At 45.4% G+C, this 6,631-nt stretch overlaps 1 protein-coding gene across 2 annotated transcripts in view; it reads left to right on the forward strand.

Annotated features, from left to right (window-relative positions):
- Positions 1–6,631, forward strand: part of TNR (tenascin R) — a 410,842-nt gene that overhangs the window by 257,510 nt on the left and 146,701 nt on the right. The window lies entirely within an intron of this gene.

Genomic DNA, 6,631 nt, shown 5'->3' on the forward strand with positions numbered 1-6,631 from the left:
CAACGAGTAAATTAAAAAGGAGTGACTTAAAGTTCTGGGGCTGTGGCACATTCACCACGATCTACCCACAGCAGACTTTCAATTCACTTGCAGGTTCAAAACCCATGAATTCTGAACATCACTTTGTCCTCAGGATTACTGTTCCTTTTCTCCAAAGTTTCCATCCTTTCTGGCCTTTTCTCAAAGTGCAGGCACCCTTCTTCCTCACCTATCCCACAACCCTTACCCCATCCACCCTTCTGGGACCTGGCAAAAATACTTCCTTCTCATTCCCTGTTCCTCATTTGATATGTGAGCTTTTCACAGTGGCAGAGGGATTCTGGGAGTTTCCTCTTCTTGCTTTTCCTTGAGTGACATGTGTACTAGCCCATAGTAGAACATTGGTGGCAGCTGGAAATCAATAATCAGTGTCCTGACCCAAGTGACTTTCCTGGGGAGAGATGCCTGGAAGCATTTAAAGCTGGGCCCATAGCAACTCTGCCCAACTTAGTACCAAGGACTGTGCAGGGCCTTTGAGGATCTCCTGCTTAGCTCCCCCTAAATCAATTTCCCAGCCCAGCAGAGAAACTGGGCAGGGTTGTATTGAATCTATTCCCCTCCATTGCCCCTCACTGCCTTTCCAAATCACATCTGGCTCCCAGCCTCTCTTCCAACCAGTATTTAATCCTCAGTGGTGATCCTTTAAAGAAATTTAATTTCATCCTCTATTCTTCCCTTCCCACCTAACTTTGCCCATAAAAAACAGTCCTGGGAATTTCTAAATTCTGACATCATATAAAAACTTCTTTGTTCTGCAAAGTACTCATTTTCAATGCCTAATCTATCTCTCAGCACCATTCCCAGTGATGCACTGCATGTTCCCGGGGTTTATAGATCTCTCATTTGCTGGCTGCTTCGTACAACAGCTTGGAAGTTCAGCCTTTTAAAAATCAATCTGCCTCTCTGCTTTCTTGCACCCCACCTCACAGTTTGCACAGAATGGCAGTCTGTGCACTGGAGTCTCCTGAAGATATTACTAGCTCTTACTTTTGGAATCACCCTTATGCCTGCCAGAAAACAGCTCAATGCCCTCACCCCAGGCCCACCTGAGCCCACTCACCGCCATCCACGCACTCTCCTCACACACCTTCTGTCCTTGCGTGGCAAGTTCAAAATCCAAGGCACCATCAGAGAGACATAACTAGATTCTTGATAAGTGATCAGGAGGAATAATATTAAGAATAATAACTAAAGCAACAATTCCATTTGGTATTAAATCTGAGAGGCACTACCTTTTATTGGAAACTTTCCATGTACCAGGCACAGTGCAAAATACTTTACCTGAACAATGATTCCCACAGAGTCTTTGGTGGTGGGTACTGTGATTATCCATATTTTCAAATGAAGTTGAGGCATGAGGGAGCAGGCAACTTACTCAAGATCACAGAAGCAGTAAATAATGGAGTTTTGATTAAGCTTAGGCTGTCTGATTCCAAAGCATGGGCTTAGCTTTGAGGGGAGGATGATTCGCCAGGAGAAGAGTCACAGAAAACCATGGTAGCCACATGAGTAGGGAGGAAGATAAGGAAGAGAGCAATTTCCAGAAGGAAGAAGGCAAGCAGTGTCTGAAAGCAAAGGATGCTGGGAAGATCATCAAATGAGTATGCCTTAGAGCGGGGGTCCCCAGCCCCCAGGCCATGGATGGGTACCAGTTCATGGCCTGTCAGAAACAGGGCTGCACTGCAGGAGGTGAGTGGTGGGCCAGTGAGCATTACCACCTGAGCTCCACCTCCTGTCAGATCACCAGCAGCACTGGATTCTCAAGGAAACGTGTATCTTATTGTGAACTGCACATTCGAGGGACGTAGGTGGTGTACTCATAAGAACCTAATGCCTGATGATCTAAGGTGGAGCAGTTTCATCCCAAAACTGTTTTCCACCTCCTAGTTCTTGGAAAAATTGTCCCCTGGTGAAACCAGTCCCTGGTGCCCAAAAGATTGGGGATCACTGCCTTAGAGTGACTTCGAGTAGGTTAAATCACTTTGCTAGACCTGGATTCTTCAACAGCAGGATGGTGATGACAATACATTCCTCATGAACTGTTGTGAGAACAAAATAAAAAATTATATGTAAAATGCTTGGCATGGTGCCTGACACATGGTAAATACCCAATAAACGTTAGCTATTACTATTATTAAGTCTGAGCCGTTGCAAGCTCACAGTGCCTGGCTCAATTTTATTCGGTATAAATAAACATTGTACTAAATCCCTTAGCACACAAGATTCCCATGGCTAGTTCCTTTTCCGTCTTGGAAAAGTTGGGGGAGAGCTGTGATGCCCCAGAGGAATCTTTTCTAGGATGATAAAGGATTCAGCATGTGTGGCAGGAAGCGCTGGGAGTGTCTTCAAATTCATCTGCCTTTACATTTATCTTCTCTGAGTCCACACCTTCTATGTATTTAGTGGCAGACCAGAAATTTGAAGATCCTGAAATTGGATGTGAGTTCTCCCACTTCTGACAGTGCCCACCCCACCCCGAGCCCTTTCTCCTTGGCAATGTCCTGTGTGCTCCTTGGCCTATTACTTGATACCTGAAAGGGACAAGCTCAGGGAGATCTGGGAGCCCATGGCTATCAAAGAAAGAAAATGCATTCTTTGCTACTTCTGTCTTTGGCCTCAAAACTGTATACAGTTGGGAGGAAACTTTTAGTACCATCAAGCCCTCTCGTGCCTGCTCCCTACTTCTCTGCAGACTCAGTGAATCCACCATTAGAGATTTTTTGGTTGGCTGGCAGACTGGGTCTGAAGGAGGGAATCAGACACTTGGAGCCTGAAATGCCAAATGCATCAGTCTAATTTATTCAGACACATTTTCATCTGGGTATTTTCTATACTATCAAACTTTGTATCCTTCAGTGAAGACATTTGTCTTAGCTGAATAAAATCTCTTAATGGTTTAATAAAAAGCACTTAACTCAGTTTTCTTAGTTTTATGAGTGCCTTGAGGTCCTGTAGGAGAGCAAACATCTTTGCCAGGATCATTGAGGGAAACATAATTATTTTTCTGCCTTCTGATATATTATTTTCTGGAAGGAACAGTTCCAGATGCTCATCATATGCTCACAAATTCTCTGCAGCTCCACCGAAGGACAGGTTATTCTCAATGAGGAACTAAGTAGTGTTCCTTCTTCCTTCCACAGCTGACCTGCCCATCCCTTCAAAGACATCTCTGCATCTTTATTCCATTCTTTGCTGAAATAGCATCAATACCATTATCATCACCAATTTGTTCTGTTCAGGATAAAAAAAAGAGTCTGGAGGTCAGTTAGGACCAAATGCCAGGAGCAAAAAGCCAAACAGGAAATTAGGTTAGTAGAAATTTCATGAGAACAAAAACAATTGAGGAAGGGGAGGAGGAATAAATGGAAAGAAAACAGGGAAGACTCAGAGATAAGGAGAGAGAGAGAGAGAGAGAGAGACCAGGAGAGCCAGGAAACAAGACACAGGCCAGGGGAGGGTGGACTCCAAAAGAAAAGAGTGTAAAGGAAAGGGAAGAAAATGTAGTAAATAAGAAAGCCAAGGTAAACTGGAACATAACACATGAACAGCAGAGACACAGCAGGAATCACAGAAAGGGAAAGAGAGCGTGGGAGTGTACGGAGAAAAGGAGGAAGAGGACAAAAAGAATATGTGGGCGGGAGAGAGAAACAGTAACACATTCAGGAATCCTGGATGGTTGGAATGGAGAGTTTCATCAATGGAAATGAGCATAAGGAAGGTTTTTGTTTTTCCAATAAGTAATAAAGGCATGAGGGGCTAAGTGACCTTTTATCCATCTGATCTTCATTCATACAATTGAACAATATTTCTTGTGCACCCTCTGTGTGCACTGCACGATGCCAGACACCAGGGACACAGTGTTGAATAAGGCAAACAAGGTCCTTATCCACAAGGAGCTCACGGTGCAGTGGGGGCATATGGACACGTGAACTGGCCAGCACCATGGGGTGAGGGTTAGGGTAGTGTTGAAATCATCGAAACCTGCAGAAGAGTCCCCGGACAGTCATGTGTGTGTGGCACAGGCAGCGAGAGGGGAAGGTGACAGTGTACCCAGCACAGTGAAACACAAACCCAAAGGCCAGCCTCCAAGAACCCTCCAGCCTCAGAGATGCTCAGCCACAGAGCCTGGACTGCAGCTCAAACTTGTAGTTCCCAGCCCCCACCATCTGGCTCCTTTGGAGTTTGGTTTTGAGTCCTTCAAAGCCCGACTTCCTGACAACTCATCTCTAACCTGCATATGAAGGATCAAATCCAATAGCAGCCCCCTTTCCCATCTGTCATGAAATCACTCAGTGTCTCTCTCTTCTCTTCAGGATCAACTGCAAACTCCTAACACCCAGGCCCTTTTCTTTCTGGCCTGTATTTACACTGCGCTCATTTTCCTGTTTTTCGAGACAGAGTCTTGTCTGTCACTCAGGCTGGAGTGCAGTGGTGCAATCTCGGCTCACTGCAACCTCCACCTCCTGAGTTCAAACAATTCTCCTGCCTCAGCCTCCCAAGCAGCTGGGATTACAGGCTCATGCCACCATGCCTGGCTAATTTTTCCATTTTTAGTAGAGACAGGTTTTCACCATGATGGCCAGGCTGGTCTCAAATTCCTGACCTCAGGCGATCCACCTGCCTTAGCCTCCCAAAGTGAGGGGATTCCAGGCGTAAGCCACCACACCCAGCCTATTGTGCCCATTTTCTTGCCCACTCACCTGTCTGCCCATCATGCCCCAACCATACTGAAGTGCTTGCAGGTCTGTGAAGGGGCCTCCATTATTTTACAGGTAAGAATCTCCTGCCCGCCCCCCCTGGCCTTACAGTGCCCTTGATATACACTTTGAACTCACCCTAAGATTCAGCCGAGGTTCCACATCCTCTCCTTCTGCTCCTGAAGAGCTTTCCTCCACTAACCTCTCTCGCTGAGCCTAGGCAGGTCAGGAGTCCCTTTCTCTGGGCCCTCACTGCACCTCTGTCATAGCAGTTACCACACCTGATGTCTTAACCATCTCTTCACTAGTCTGTCTTTCCTGATAGACTACAGGGCCTTTGAAGGCACGGACTTGAGCCTGGAACATTCATCTGTTCATCACTGGCACCTTGCATAGCTCCTTGCTTACACAAAGTGTTTTATAAATGCTTTAGGGAGCTGACATGAAAAGAGTCCCCAGTGAGCTGAGTTGCAGGCAATCCCTAACTCAGTTTGGAGAGATTGCTCAACCCCTCTTCCCATTTGATACAAGACACATTTTTGATCTGCACAATGGAACAGCAGACTTCCCCAGGAGCACCCACCAGGTGAGGTTTCCATTGGGTGAGGTCTTGGAACTTTCCTGATTGTGCTGCTGCACAGACGAAACCCAGGGAGGGTGACAGGCTTGAATTTCTGCCCTCTTAGTACAAGCCTCACATTTTATAGGACCTTAGAGAAATTTCAGTGAGTTTGGCTCCTATCATCAATCATGAAGGGAGTAAAGGGGTCTCAATGCCTTCATTTATTGCATTCTTTCTAGCCAGTTAATTCATTCATATTAATATACTCAAGTAATAATTATAAAGTGCCAGCCTAAATATTCACCTTCTTAATGCGTCTTCTTGGTGTACATTTATTTTCATATTTCTGGGGTACAGGATGTTACTGTTCTTTGCTGAGTTAACTTTAATCAGCATGTTTCTCATTGGCCTATGGTAGCATATGAGCTTATGGTTCCTGCGATTCATTTTATCTTTTTAAATTTAATAAGATACAACTTGGATGGCCATTAAGGGTCTCCTGTTGTGTGTGTAAAAGCCCAAAACAAACATGGATAAAATTAACTCTGGTTTATGATGTTCAGCAAGAAAAGTTTTATCCTAGCCAGGCCACAAAGGCAAAGTCTGGGAAGAGCTGTGTCCATTTTTTCCTCACTTTCCTGTCTCCGTGTGACATACATAATGTGACAGTTAAATAGGTCTGATTGATGTGGTCATCTTGGAAGCTGATTCAGATCACCCCAGTGCAGCCTAGTGGACTTCATGCACTCGTTCTTTCATTCAACAAACATTTATCAAGGACTCTGTGCTTGCTTGCGTGCCAGATGCTAGCACCTGGAGATGAAAGAAAACTGTGTCTGCCATTGAGAAACTCACAGCTTACATACCCAGAACATGACAATAAACTCACCATTGGTGTGTAGTGTGACAATGCAAGGCAGGGTGTAGCTGGGGAGGCTGAGTGTATCAGGTGGGCTTCACAGAAGAGGTAACCCAACCCTAGACACAATTCAGTTGGCTCTCGTACAGAGGAATGACAACCAGAACAGATATTGTTCCCGACCCCCAGCAGAAGGCACCAGGACAGCATTTTCTGGGCAGAAGAGTATGCTTGTTCTTAGAGAAAAGTTCTATGTCAAACCAGACTCCCAGGTTCCTATCCAGGATACCAGAGTGAGGCTGGACCTTGAGGATGACCTGGAATACTGTCTTCTAGTAGTGCTACAATCAGAAAGACACACACAAAAAAGCAAAACCCAATATTTAGCCAATGGGCGATCCCTCCGCAGGCCCACTCACCACCCTCTTTTTCAAGTCAGCCACAAGGATGTAGTCTGATCAGGTTTCTGCTCTG

This window comes from Cebus imitator, unplaced genomic scaffold (genome assembly GCF_001604975.1).
Source record: "Cebus imitator isolate Cc_AM_T3 unplaced genomic scaffold, Cebus_imitator-1.0 Scaffold62, whole genome shotgun sequence".
Taxonomy (NCBI): Eukaryota; Metazoa; Chordata; class Mammalia; order Primates; family Cebidae; genus Cebus; species Cebus imitator.